This window comes from Acanthopagrus latus, chromosome 1 (genome assembly GCF_904848185.1).
Source record: "Acanthopagrus latus isolate v.2019 chromosome 1, fAcaLat1.1, whole genome shotgun sequence".
NCBI lineage: Eukaryota > Metazoa > Chordata > Actinopteri > Spariformes > Sparidae > Acanthopagrus > Acanthopagrus latus.
The window spans coordinates 9,284,257-9,299,989 of NC_051039.1; the positions used below are offsets into that span (position 1 = coordinate 9,284,257).

Consider the following 15,733-nt stretch of genomic DNA (forward strand, 5'->3'; position numbering starts at 1 on the left):
ATATACAGTGGACAAGTCATACTCAAAAGGATCTCAATCTCTCCAAGAACATTTAATATCACTAGGAGTGTACAGCCATGTAAGCAGCCAAGACAGACTGGAGCTAAGTGTCAGTTTTACTGGAAAAACAGAACAGAACCGGTTCTGTAATTACTGCTGAATAAACAGAAACCAGTCAGACTCTGCCATCATGCTAGCAGCTCTGTTTGGCTGTGTGCACAGTGGCGCTTTGAGCTTAATGCTAACATGAGCATGCTAACACGCCATTGACTTCCAGGTTTAGAAGGCAATGTTTACCATCCTGACATAACATGTGAGTATGATTGGCAGGCTAACAGTCGCTAATTAGCACTAAAGACAGAGCACAGCTGAGGCTGATGGGAATGTTTTCAGTGCTGCAGATATTACAAACATAACAACTAACACACAACACACTAATACAGCCTTATTAATATATAACAATGTTAATAAGCATTGTATAAGAGCCTTATAACCTACTAACCAACATTTATTATAAGGACTTTAACATAAAGCGTTACCGGGAACTTTTTTCTGCTGATGGTAAAAGAGGAACAGGAACAAATGTCATCTAAATCCTGTCTTCAGATCTAGAGCCACTACTCTACTCTACTATAGTCTCGAGCCATGTTGGCAGTGCAGGTGAAAAGGACACAAAGCAGTTTTGAGTCTATCGGTCTCAGAACACCAACACAACGTCCGGACAGAGTTAAACACTCAATACAGGATCATATGGACTCTGTCACCACGGGGGATCAACTGTAAAACAAGCAGCAGCTGCACGCCACATACCGAATTAGAGCCTCGAGCTCCTGCCCCTCGCTGTGCCTCTCGACCAATCACGGCCAAGCCTCTGCTTTTGAATCCACTGTGCTCCAGAGCCACTGAAACATCCCCAACCCACCACAGAGTCTAGGCATAACAAGGCACACAGTCGAACCTTCGCCATCTGCTTTTAGTTAAGAGGGAAAGTGCAGGATGGTTGGATTCTTGAGAAGGAATGTAAAAAAGCAGAGGGTGTGTGTGTTTGTGTGTGTGTGTGTCAAGGGGGGGCTTCTTACCTTCGCTGAACCATCTTTTAACAGGGACGGGTCGCAGCCGAGGACCTCATTCTCGTCCTGTTGTGACAGAGAAAGAGAAAGACATGAGCATATGTCAAGAGAGGAGCGAGAGGAAGTGTGTGTCCGTGTGAGGAGGCCAGGCGTGGTGGGAAGTGACTGGACATGAGTAAGCTGCTCCGAACGCCACTTGGATGGAGATGGAGAGGAGGAGGTTACATTGGAGTGGAGGGAGGGAGGGAGGGGAGAGGGAGTGAGAAAAGGAAAAACAGGGTGAGAGAAAGTCTACAGAAAAAAGGAGGAGGAGCACGAAAATATGACAACAGTGCTCACATGCACGAGAAGTACGGAATTCATCAGGAATATCGCGTCCTCATGATCCCCCCCCACCGCCGCCACAAGAGAATAACACCATTGTCCCTTTTCAAATTAGAGCTGCGATGTAAATGGCATCCATCTCGGGGGGCGAGAGGGCCCGTTTGTCAACAACATCACACCCGAGCCAGCGTGGAAATCACGTCTCACGTGAGCCTCAACGCTCTCAAAATCTAGTCTCTTTTTTTTTTTTTTTTAGTTCACGTACAATATAAACACACTGACCACATGAACTCTTTTCTTGGAAATCGTGCGTCCTTTCATAAAAGCGTGATGTCGTGTAAACAGAGAGGGCGAGAGGGAGACAGATGGAGATGTGTGTGTGTGTGTGTGTGTGTGTGGGTGGGTGAGTGAGTGTTGCTAAAGAGGAGTCATCAACCACTCATTTTGTTTTTTCAGGCCGGGTTTTTCTGCCTCGCTACGCGCTCACACATGCAAATCTTCCCCTCGCAGCAACAGCAGGAGTCGTACATTGCATTCAGTTTTAAGTCGCTGCATTATTTTCCTTTTTATTATTTGTTTTGCATATACGGGAGCTCAGAAATTGAAACCTTGTGATTAAAGGCTGACCTGCTCTACCAGTTGATATAAAGCAGCGTGCAACATAACTTAATTTTTCCTATTTAAGGCCTGACAGCAGGCTTCATAGAGGGCTGCCACGCTGGCAACCTGTAATCATCTGCTGATCGCCAAAGCCGACAGCTGACCGTTGCCATATTTGAATCCTTCGTTAGTGGAGTCATAAAGGTGCTCTGTGATTGATCGCACCACCTCTGGCAGCAATAAAGACCTGATATCGAAAAACGGTTAAAGATTAATTCTTACTTTTAGCATCTTGTCTACACACAGAGGAGCCTGTATTTTTACCTCAACAGAAGAACTGCTGAACGGATTTTCACTAAACTTGGATGGAGGATCAGTCTCGGCCCAGAATAAGGTGCAGATCCAGAAAAAGGAATTTTCTTTAATAGCGCAAGACAACAACAATTTTTCATGAATTATACGTCCATTTTTTTGAGATTGGTTTAGGCTTGATTGAATTAAAGGGGAGTGTTGGGTCTTGTCGGAGGTATGGACAGAGGTCCATGTAGTCACACATACATAAGCTATTATAGCTTGGATTAAACAATTACTGATAGTATTTGGTTTTATTTATGGGTCTGTTGACTTATTTATACATTCTACACTGGATACTTATGTGGTTACTTATGTTTTATGTGGTAAATACTTGAATATAAAGTGTAAAAGAAAACCAAAAAAAATGTAAATATTGTCTTGTTCTTGATTAAAAATTGAGTTTAGAAAGCAGAATGGTTAAACATGAAATAGAGAACACAAATGTTGCTAATGTCTTGGTTTCTCGCTTTTACATAACATGGATTTAACCAAAAACAAGTGGTGGATGGACAACCTGCAAGCATAATGCATCCGGCCACGGCGGTCACCAGCGGTGAGGCATAAAACCACATTGATTAAAATAAAATCTTTACAATATTGGCTTTAAAGATCCGTTATTGACTGGGACTGGTTGTCACTGGGAGGGCAAACAGAGACACACTGACACAATCTGGCAACATACTGGCAGAGAAAACTCCACAATTACGACCCCCTGCTGAGCCTTTTCTGACCCGGAGGTGCAGAAAAAACAAGGAAAAGGCTGAAGAGCTTTAATCCAACATTTCGCCTGGATGGCCCGCGGTTACATTTCAAACTGCTCCGTCTACCAGCCTGCCTGCTGCAGTGTGTCCTGCCCCAGACTTTATAAGCTGCTTTGACCTGTTTATCAGCCTGACTTTGCCTCTCTGGTTTATTCTCTGCTGCTCTTTTGTTCAGGTTCAGCTGTCTCAGTGTGTTGGGCCCTCATATCTTGTGGGTCCTTGTCAGAACTTTAAGGTCATCATTCGGGCCCTCTGAACTTTTTTGATGTTATTTTATTGTTTTGTTTATTTCACTGTTGCGCCAGACAGTGAGATTAGTCTGATGTAAGCAGTGATTAGCTCCTCTCAGACAACAATACACTGGCAACAACTCCTTTGAGTCTTGAACTAGGAGCCAAATAGGTTAAGACTTTTAAAAACAACACAATAAACCACAACTGCGAACAAGAGTAGAGTAGAGACCGAGCACCAGCACCTTATAAACACACCAAACAATCCTTTGCGGGTCGGAAGTACACAACTTTCCATCCAGCACAGCCTCTTGTTCTTGGAGAACAAAAATCTGCTTTTTTCCCCCAACTGATCCAGACGTCTGATGAAAGTCACGACCTACATCGTGTTCTCGTTCACAGTACCTGCCATCGTGTTGCCGCACAGAGGGAGAAGCCCACAGTCAGCCATGAAGTCACTGCTCCACTTGCTCAAAATAACCTTGAAATACAGGAGTGCCAGAAAATGGGACGCACAGGGGCACATGCCAAAGTACAGGTTGTTAAAAATACACGCGGGTGTTGCGTGTGAATCTACAAGTTGGTTTTCTGAAATGATTTCCCCGAGACGTGAGTGTTGACATGAGCAGGCAGAGTTGTGCATGCGTGTGTGTATATTTTTCAAGCTTACAGTCTCCAAAAATCCTCCTCATTGCTAGACAAGCTTCTCCTGAGTTGGTAATTCCCAATTATCCAATTACAGCAATTTGATAATTACACACATTTTTGTTGCTTCCTCAGTCGGAGACAAGATCGAGCAGACGAATCCAGACGGGCATTTGACTCAGTGCAGATGCAGTTAGCTGCGCTCATAGACAGGCATTCACTCTACTGCTTTCCTACACTGGATGTCACACAATGCCAACGCTGATAAAAAAAAATACTGGGAGTGTGATTCAGCAATAATATATGAAATCTTTTCTTAACATGTGTCCACGCTCTAGGACTGTGGATTCATTTCGACCTACCATCCAAGTACCGCAAACAAAACAGTGCATCTGTCACTTTTTACAATGTCAATGCTTTTGAGGGAACTCTGGTGAAACTGTTTACTTAAACATGTTTCAGCATGGGTAACACTTTCACTGTCACTTTCGATGACACCGTGGTCACTTGCCGAAGACAAAAAAACTGATCATCAATTTATATTTACACGCATTTTTTTCACAAGCCATAGCTCAGCATGGCAACACATAACTGGGTTTGAGTAATAGCTGGAAAAATCATTACGAACCCATAAGGTTCTCATGCAATGGAAACATGGTTCACTCGTCCAGAGTCGGAGGGACACTTTCCAAACTGGCTAGAATTGTGTGTTACGTTGAATTCTACTCCAAATTTAATTTGCCTTTAGGCAAGAACGTTATTTCTTGAGTGAATACTGTTCCTCTTAAACATTATTCACACTATAGTCTTCAAAATGTCCACAAGGCAGATGCTATTAATGCAGCCAGGACCTAGGATTTCTAAAATCCAGGCAACGTCCCTGCCTTCAAGCTAACACCTGCTGCTCACTCACACCTACAGCTATAAACTATGCAGCCAGTTACTTTTTTCAATAGCTACACCTATCTACAATGTATAATACGACAATCTAAAACAAAAGTGCATCCAAAATTAATTTTACACTTGTTGATGAAAACTGGATGAACATAAGAGCCCTCTGGGTCTGAGGCCACTGGCAGTGCACAGACTGTAAAAGTAAAGCTCACATTATAACGTAAATGCTCAACTCCAGGAAATCAAATAATGATAAAACAAAAAGCTGTAACAAAGCCAAGTTCATACCACTGCTCTGTTAGAACAAAAAACAAATTACCAGACACAATGCACCATTACTGAAAGCCTTACAGTGTGCGGTTTCTAGCAACGACTCTGGCAGCGTTGAGGGGGCTGCTGCAGCTGAAATCATCTCCTTCCACATTACCGCAAAATAAGTGTTTGGCTCATTTTCATGAACGAGGAATTAGAGGATAGCCAGGAGTCGCTACAAACAATCAATGTTTGCTCAAACATGTCATGCCTTTCCCGCATTGCCAACAGCCAGTTGTTGTACCAGTTAAAGTGATTACCCATTATCAATGCACATATACAGCTGGAAACAAGGAATTCCCCCCCCTAGTCTTTTCAGTGGGAACAAGGTTTTACAAGCAGCACTGCATGAAGAGCAACGGGCTCTTTAGCTCCTCGCTCCCAAGGTAAACATGACGACAAAGTCAGAACATGAGCTCAGCTATTGTGTTGCACCTCCGTGTTGTTGTGTGGCTTCAGAGGATTACAAATCAGATAAAGCCCAGGGCTGAAAGGGGTAAACATGAAAGAAAGGCTCACCTCTGGTGGTTTTGCCAGTTTTTGTTATGATCTGACTTTTTTTTTTTTTTTTTGGCATTGTCAGCTTTCTGCCATGTCCCAGAGGTTTCCATGCACACAGGCGTGGTCTGGACAAATGGCTTCGAGGTAGGACACACCCTCAACCGAGAATGAAGATCATCTTTCCTGCATAACAGGAGTTTTTTAAAAAGGCGAATCCAGAGGACATGATTAGCAAAGAGTCAGGAGTCGATATCATCTCCACTTTAACCTATATAGATAAAACTGACACCACTGACCCCATATAATTACTGAAGTTTGATGATGATTTAATTGGCTTTCACTAACTTATTTTCTCTTTCATATGTTTAAACCAATTTAGTGTTATTTCCTTTTACTTGCTGTATTGTTTAATGTATTTTTCTAATATAATGTATCATATTTATCTCTGCCAAAGGAGCCTATGTGTCCACCCATGTCTGTTGGTGCAGATCCAAATAAAGGGAGGGATCCAGAAACTTTTTCTTTAACATCATAAGATATGGCACTTTTTTTGACATGATCATTAATTTCTCGGGGAACAAAGCATGGATCTTGATGAATTAAATCAAACATATTTCAGTGACTGGTATCTATGAGTGAGTACAAAAGGGGACTGTTAGACCTTGGTGGAGGTATGCACTCTACTGAGTGCCATTCATAGTTTATTTTTGTTGTTTTCTATAATTTGTTGTCATTTATAAAACACATGCAACATGTAAGAATTTTTGTTCAAAGCATTCAAATAACTAAATTATCAACACCATAAGAAGAAATAATGGCTGCTCCTCTTCTCGTGTCAGTGCTCCAAGCCCCCAGTGTGGATTGCTAGTTGCACTGCTAATTGAGCTAAGTAGCTAGCAGCAATTAACAGTTACTGTGGTGATATGCTGGCCCCCATTTGTTTGGAATATGAATTCAACAGGTGGCCATTTCTTACATATTGCACCTTTATGTGTAATCTGATATGATTTATTTTTTGTCCAACCTTGCATTTTTCTCATAATCAATTTATTTTTTCCTGTATGTAGACATAATTAAGTTAATTCTTATAACAAAATGATAGAGGGCATATAGTATTTATCCGACTCTGTCTGATTTGGTATTTTGTATAACTTTTAATACCAATATAAAAGGCTGAGCAAAAACAATACATTTGATCTCGTTTAAAACTTGCAAAATCACATTTTATCACAGGGAAATGTCCTCTAAGTTAATGTCCCCTCTCTGCAGATGGTGGCGCTCACAGAGGACAAACTCACTGTGACCAGGTGGTGGCCGGTGGCAACCCAGTGACAGACAGGCCCATTAAGGTGATAGCAGCTGCTGAAATATTTAGCGCTACAGGTGAAGCTATTATAGGGAGTCTAGATAGTGCCCGTCTTCACCATCCTCATTCAATCAACAACACAGCAGGGAGTGAAAGAGCCATTCATTTTCTTATCCATGTTTCTATAATTCCCTTCAGACCGCGGGGCACTGACCACTGTGTCCGACCATTTATCTCCAGGAGAGACAAATTTAGATTGAACTTGTCCTCCAAATGGCAAATAAACACAAAGACCGTCTTCTGAATGTCATAAACAGACAAATCTATAAAAAAAGAACAATTTTCATGCATTTTAATTAAGAGCTCACCAGTCAATAAATGTCACCGTGGCTGTTAATGTTCTCAAACATTTGCCCTGAATCAACGTGATATCCTGAGGCTAGCTGTGAACTTAATAGCATCGTAAGTTATAATTTTCCACAAGAAGCGTCCCCACAAAGCCTGTCAGAGACGTGTCTTTACAGCACAAGCTTATTTTACAGGTGTTAAATAATGACTGCGACCGGCTCATGAGATAAGACCGTGATTATGTAAGCAGATCCACGCTGCCCGTCTGCGTCCACATGCACATGAGGGCAGGCCAACAGGGTGTTGGCTGCTGTATTCGTCTCGGAACTGGTTTCAGAAACAGGCTGTTCATGCCATATTGCTCAGTGATCACATGAGGAGATTTATTAACATGTTCAAACACACACACACACACACAGGTGCTTCATTTAGCCGGGAGGGAAGGACGCCGAGGAGAAGGTGAAAGAGTGTTTCAATAAGCACAGCAGTGGCAAACACCCGGAAGGGGAAAGTACTGAGCTCTGTAAATGATTGAGACTAAAAGAGGCCAACAGAAGGATACAACAGCCCTTAAACCACATCACTGGGATCAGAGACTTCACAAAAAGTTCAGCCAACAGTGCAGAGATAAGACATTTTACTCTAAACAAGAACAGATGAGACAGTATCCTGCTTCCTGCCACTGATCCTGGCAAAGTATGACGTCACCTGCACATGCACAGGTCAACGCTTGTACATCATGGAAGCACACAGTATGTTCTGGCTTTTCTTAAGCTGTAACCCTGGATAACACTGTGACGGACCGCAGAGGATAAATCACCGTACGTTTTTTTCTAATGTTCAGCCATGGCCCTTTAAATTCCAACATTTCCCAACCTATCTAAGGGAATAACAATCATGTATTCTGTCAATTTCAAACTTCCTGCATCAGACAGAACGTGAAGACGGCACCGCTACTCTCTGAAACCAGTGTTTCCAGTGGCTTGCTCCAGGCTCCGGCAGTTTTTCCACACAGTGTTTCCCACACATATACTTTGCCACTTTTGCCGCACCAGGTTGATGAACATTCTGTCTGAGAGGCCTAAAACTTTTACCTCGTTGGTACTAACCCTTTCCCCGCCACACCTACTTGCGTGTCCTTTTCCAGATTAACGTGGGTCACAAATTCAAATCATCAGCCCACAAAGCACCTGAATCGGTCTTACAAAACAAGGTAACAACAATACACATACAAAATAAAAGATACCTTGTTCCAATTCAGACGTCTTCTACTGGTGGATTTCAGCTTGGCCTATTAAATCAGCAGCCCCAGCGGGATCCTGAAATCACTGTCTGCCAAAGTCGTATTGATGAAGGTTTTGGTTTTTCAGCACAGTCTTAATAAAAACAGTTTATGACACTAAAAGCAAAAATATTTTGTGCCATCAAATGAAGCTTAAAATCTCCGAACCTGCTTTAAAAAAAAAACAAAACAAAACAATATGTGTAATAGGTGTACGACCCAAATGTCAGTGAGAACATGACTCTGGTGACACTTTAAACCGAGGGTCACTCCACATTCTTCACCATGTTTTCTTCCGACCCTCACAGGCTTAATTACCTCATTGTACGTCCGCAATGCGGGCTGGTGACATCACCCCTCCTTTCATGTTGGTATGAGGCCTCAGCCCTGCCCCACGCTCACAATAGGCTTCTGTCAGTGATAAGAACGTGTTTAGCGTGGGTAAACACTATCTCTGCTACTTCCCCTGTAGCTCGTTTGCATCATGTCTCACTTGCCGATAAAAAAAAAAAAAATAGAAAAAAAAAAGACCATGTTTGCATGAGGAAAGGAGGGAGGAAGGCAGAAGACACAGCCTGCCGGTCTGTGAAGCTCAGAGATGTTTATCAGAGCGATGACAACAAGCTGCAGCACTCATAATTAGCAAACTGGATGAAAAGAGGATTTTTGATACAGAACAGAGTTATTTTAAAAAGCTAGAATTTGTTTGTTTTTTTGAGGGCAATACAGTGCACACAGAAAAGCCCGCCAGGCTCAGCTGTGTTAAATACTTGCGAGGGTGTGAACCTGTTCTTGGTTCAGCTCTGTCTTCACACTTTTAAAACTTTTGATTGCCCTTTAAAAAAACAGTTTATTTGAGAACAGGAAACACGTTGACTCGGCCTTCAGGCGGCTGCACACTTCTCCTATACAATGAACTCATTTTCCTCATATGCTTCCATGCAAAACAGATGCAAACTAATGTAAAATGCTGCTGGCTCCTAAACACCGACCTCTTGCACCTCGTCCAGAAGGATGTTTCACTTTACGTCCGTGACCTGTTTTCCTGTGACATACAGGACAAACTGCAGCTCCGTAAACCAAACTTGTACCTTCATTCCTTTTCCTCCAAGGACGACAGAAGTGGTTCGACCTGATTCAGTTACAAGCTCTTTTTTCACAATCCTCTCAAGAGAAGCGTGAAGAGTTTGTTTGTGGGGGGCGGGGGAAGAGGATAATCCTTTGTACTAAACTGGAACACAAGCTAACTTACAAACAATTGTTTTACTAATGCTAACAAAACCTCAATGTGAATATCCTACCGTAAAATACTTAAAACGTCACGTTGTTAATCAGTTGAAGAGCTGAAGTCTCTGTTCTTAGCCAAAACAGCTCAGTTAGCCAAAATAGAGTCCAAAGTTTTCTTATTAGCACGTAGCTAATGTGTTTAATTTGTGCACAAACAGAACTGTAAAAAACTGGCAACCTTACTGATGAGACGAGATTCCAGGAAGTCGCTGTGCTTGGTTTTGGAAAGAAATACCACGTAGCCCATCTCTCCCCCGACACTTAGAAGTGCCTATTTTGCTTTTCTGTTCATGTAAGCAGGATCTCTGAGAATGTAGGTAGGCATATCAAGCGAAGCTAGACGTTTTTTCCACGGTCCAGTGTTAACGCTAAAGCTAAGCTAGGCTACTCCAAGGACGTTACATTAAAACCTGGTCACAGCGCTGCAGGTGGAGCCCCGTTCACTCCTGTGCAGGCTGCTCAGTGACGCCAAAATGGCTCAACTTCACGTCCAGACAGTCACCCAGATCTTCTGCGATCTCTTGATTAGCGCGTGGCTAACTTGATTATAAATGACTGAAGATTTAATCCTGCAGCTCTTCTACACATTCCCAGTGTTAAGTCAAATACATCATTTTGCAGGGGTTATGATGCTCAAAATAAAATATCCACCATTTTGCAGCCGCTTTTTTTTACAATGTTAGTAAGTATTTTTGGGCGCCAGTGCATCAGGTGGCGTAATTACGTGATTTGGCCACTATGATGGCTAGCTTCATCTCCTGGCCCTCTTCCTGGGAGCGTGTTCTACTCACCTCTAAAGCCAGAGAGTGGCAGCTATAAACTTTCTCAACTTTCAGAATGTTTAAACCAACGCTGGTCACGTTTCTACATAGCTTTCGTGTCGTCTGTCAGTTTTTCGGGGTCAGCGTGGGGACGCGAGCGGCAAAGGTGGGGTTAATCCCAAACACGGGAAAGAGCTGAGCTGGCTGTGTCCGCGGTGGGGAAAGGAGAAACAGGTTAACAGACAGACACACACACACACACACACACACACACACACACACACACACACACACACACCTGCTAACATGTTGACTGCAGAAGCTGCTGCAGTTACATTTTTCTTGCGAGTTCTACCGAACTGAACTGAAGGAGTGAAAATGGTCGCCCGTCACAGCGTGTTGCATACAGGCAGCAGAACAGTAAGGTGGAGCAAATCCGAACTTGTGACCTGAACATACACATCTAATCACATGTGACCATTATTCACAGTGCTGGAGACTCACAGAGATCCCGTGTGCAAACCATCTCGGTTGCAGGACCTGAACGCTGATGTTAGCTGAACAGACTTCCTACTCTATCGGTTCTGAGTACCCTCTTAAGATCACTGGTAATCATACGGATGACTGATTAGCCTCACATTCCTGTCATTCCTCAGACGCCGTTTCAAACCCTCGAATCATAAAAGTCTTAACTTCACTTGCTTTCTCGCTGCAGGTCGGGATTTCGGTTCAGCCCACTCGTGTTTATGAAGCCGTTATGAAAAGTGAGAACGCTTGTTGACTTAATTTTCTTTTTTACTGTAGACAGTGGAACTGATCAGGAGGCAGAGACTCGCAGCATGCCACAAATTACGAACAACAGGGATCAGACCGAACAGATTTAGACGGCATCAGAGAGATTTCTCTATGAAAACAGTCCTGACTAAGTTTAGCTCTGGCAAAGACAGCAAAATCACACCAAACTGCTTCCCTACAATCATGGAAACCTCATAATTCCACATCCTTTATGGTGACAAACGCCATTTGAAGCTGACAGAACCAGATACATTTACATCCCCTTCCCTCTTGAAGACGAGCCCAGCTCAGAGACAGACTCCAGAACAGAGCCGGTGGTAGTGTGCTGGTGGGCTGTAAAGAGCTTCCTGAAGCTTTTTTTTTTTTTTTTACGAGCAGCTCCGAGACCACAGCAGCCACATTTGATGATGACATGCAGACTTTTTAGTGGAGGATGCTTGTTCTCAAAATGAAGAACAGTTTGACAAAAAAAAGGGGGGGGGAATGGAGACGCTTCAGTTTTTGTAATCACATGACCCAAGTGTGTGAATTTCAGTCACGTGGTAACACATGGCTGTTTGTTGTGGTGGGGGAGGGTGTGAAAGTGACTGTGGCCAAAAATCCACACAGACCACGTGACAACAACTGAAGCATCTGCTATCCAAACACTGCTGCAAGTGTGCAGAGAACTGTCAGTGGTTCATTTGTTTCTTAAGGTGGCTCAATAGGGCATTCATGCACAACGCTTAAAATTCACTCTCCATTTCATAGGTATCATTTAAGCGTGTTCACTTAAGTTCGACAGATCCATAGGAAACTATACTTTAAATCATCTAAATGTTCCATAGTTGCATCGCTGGAACAGCTGAAACAATTAATTGATTAGTCGACTGGGATGAAATTAAATCATTTTTGATAATCGAATCGTTTGTTTTGAGCCATTTTATAGGCAAAAATGTCAAAAAGATCCTCTGCTTACAACATCCAAATGTGAGGATTCGGTGCTTTTCTCTGTCTAATAAGTTCACCTTTATGTCACATAGCTGTTCATCAGACTAAGTAAACTATTGGAATCAGTTGCTTTTGGGCTGTGAATTGCTTTTTTACTATTTTCTGCCATTTTTTAGACGATGGCAATTAAAAATAAATTGACAACTAAGCACTAATTGACAAAATCACCTGTTTAGTCAACAACAACAAAAAATTGTGAGCTGTGGCCCTAAAAAAATATAAATAAATAAATAAATCACATGAACGTCTGATCACAAACACACAACCAGGGTAATAACCCAGACGGGGGAATCCTCTAATCTCAACAGGGAGAAACCTGAACAACAACCTCTTCTCTGGCCCAGAATGTAGCTTCAGAGGCTCGGTTTACGTCGGTGGGGGTGTTACTGTGAACAACATTGATTTAACAGGTGGAAGAGAACACCTGTGTAGGAACGACACTCGCACACAAGACGACCCGCCGTTAATCATTGATGATGTTTGCTGGTAACTCGGCACCACCTGCATTCTGTCCCCATCACAATGGATATCTGAGTTCAAAGCTCACTCGGACAAAAGAAGGTGAAGCGGGGACAGTGAGGGAATGCCACCGACCAGTACTGGACTTCTGAGGCATTTGTACTTTACTTGAGTGTTTCCATTTTCCTGCTGATTTACACTTCAGCTTCCACTTCATTTTATAAAATATCACAGTATCACCGTGTTACAGTGAGGTTCTTAACCTGACAGACATGAATCTTGACTCGAAAATGCACAAATGTCGGTTTCTGCAACCCTGCTGTACTGCGGTAACTCAACACGACTCACAAAACATCTGAAACCGGCGACGAAAAAGCAACATTAGCTGTGCCAATGTTGCTTTTTCATTATAGGGGAGTGCAATGCCAGAACAGTGGACTGGGCGCCTACGTTACCCACAATGCAACTCAGCCTCTGAGCGACATCACTGGGGGCAAATCATCAGATTACATGCAGCTTCATCTGAAGCTCCAAAAAGACTTCAAACTACTTATTTTCCCTTCACATGGAGTTGCAAAACCTGCAATTGTACTTTTAAAAATTAAAATTGGTGGAGTTCCCCTTTAAGTACTGCATGTAAATAACTTTTGATTGTTTTAGCACCTTTAATATTTGACTTTTACCCTTCTACTGCTGGTATGGTTGACTTTCACTTCTCCTGAAGTCTTATATATTCTTTTTAAAGCCCACTGATCAGAGGCAGGCTGAACTTCAGACTCCCTGTGAAACAACTTTTCCCAGCAGCCATCATCATCATCAACATCAACACGTGGATCTGAAGCACTGACGCTGCCAGCACTGCACGTTTTTTTCCCCCCCTGCAACATTACGAAACCAGATACCTCTGAAAACATGTCATTAAGGCGCTGACTGGTTTATTGGCCGAGGTTGCAAAATTGTGAACTATGATTAGAGACGGGGTGGGTCCACTCGGTCTCTATGGTGAGGAGAGAGGAGTGGAAACACAGCAGGAGGGCTGAGTTGTTGGTTCGGTTTGTATTGTTTTTTTTTAATCTAACTCTAGAAGGAAATGAGTAGTTTAGTCATTTTAAACTGGGAATCCACCAATAAACCCAGCAGAAGACTCTGGTTTTCCCCCTCCTGAGACGCCCAGCCAGCCCTTCCCTTCTTCCACCCACCCGCACATGTCAATCACAGACAACTGTCAGCCAGACACACACATGCCCCAACAACACCTCAAAACACCAATATCATGGTAATCTAACATGTAAATTAAAAGTAAAAGCTCCGAACAAAAACACGCGTAAATGTTGAGCGTTTCTTCCTTCTCCTTCTCTTACCGTGGGACGGATCCTCCGGCTGGTTTCGGACGGAGCGGAGCGCGCGCACACACACACACACACACACACACACACAACACACACACACACACGGAGCGGCCGTGGATCAGCAGCGACCAGGTTTTTAATAAAAAAAAAAAAAAAACACGAACAGACTCAGGATCTGCGCTGCGGGATGAAAATAAACACGAGAACGCAGTCGCTCCCCCGGTCACAGCTCCGGCGCCTCCAGGTTTCGTAACAGTGCGCGGAGGTATTATGTGTGTGTAACCAGGCTACTTAACCTGCCCCGACGCGCACTCACGCACAAACACACTCACACAGACACACACACTCAAAGGTGACACCGCGCTGATCCTCTCTGAACGCTCCTCCCTCTCTGAGCTCCACCAGGCCCCCGTCAGTCGGTCCGTCCGCCCGCCGGAGCGCTGCTTCACCACCGACTGTGTTTTGTTTCCTCCTCCCTCATCTGAAATAAAAACCTGGAGGCTTCTTTACGCGTGTGTGACATTACATGATAGTCTGTTAGTAGGAATAAAGGCGTCAAAACACTAAAAATGTGTCTCCAGAAGTACCAAACATCTCTGGAAACGATATTTTCAGTTGCTCCAGTTTTCCAATATGAAGAATATAACATAATTCGGGTGGTATTCTTAGAATCAACTGGACGATATTTAGTTTTGGGAGTTACGCTGACATTAGGGGGGTTTTCTTTTATTAAGACACCATTAAAATGTGAGACAGAGTTAGATAAATCAGTTTTAATAAAATGTTTAAATTCGATCTCCGCATTATGGCGCCCCCTACGGACAAACAAGTGAAATACGAGATTGGACAGAGTAAACAGGAACAACTTGACATGACGGATTAAATATCGTGTGTCTTAAAATAAAAATACAAGACATTCATTTCTCTGCACACTACTCAAACAACAACAACTACAACAATAATGATAATAGTAATAATAATGATAAGGAAAATAATACCAATGATAATATGATAAGTACAAATAATAAGAAATAAAAAAATTAAAATGATAATAAGAAAATAAGAAAAACTAATGGTAATATAAAATTGATTACAATCATAATAAATACAAATGAAATAATGAAAAAAAATATTAAAGTAATGATAACAATAATAATACAAAATAAATAACAAACATGTTATTTTCAAAGTAAATAATTAATTAATTATAATGACATACAAGTACAAATATTATTAATAGGAATAAGAATAATAAACAAAGTTACAAAGTGCTTTACTATTTGGAAAAAGGATTCAAACATATACAGTGAGGCACATAAAAACAAGCAATACAAATAATAATAATAATAATAATAATAATAATAATAATAATAATAATAATAATAATAATAAATGCAAATACAAATAATAAACTGAAAAAGACATGTTGGCAATAAGACAGTGTGTAAGAATAACAAAAGAGCTA

The 15,733-nt window shown here is 42.2% G+C and overlaps 1 protein-coding gene across 2 annotated transcripts in view; it reads right to left on the reverse strand.

Annotated features, from left to right (window-relative positions):
* The window catches only part of fam160a1a (family with sequence similarity 160 member A1a), a 34,987-nt gene extending 20,305 nt beyond the window's left edge, over positions 1-14,682 (reverse strand). The window contains exons 1-2 of one of the 2 annotated variants that reach the window (XM_037106869.1): positions 14,281-14,682; positions 1,080-1,136 (exon numbers count right to left, since the gene is read on the reverse strand). The gene's annotated coding sequence lies outside the window, so the exon portion shown is untranslated. Of the gene's footprint in view, positions 1-1,079; positions 1,137-3,744; positions 3,800-14,280 lie in introns of those variants that run through there. The other variant, XM_037106878.1, reaches the window with a different exon arrangement.
* Between the last annotated feature and the right edge of the window lie 1,051 nt (positions 14,683-15,733).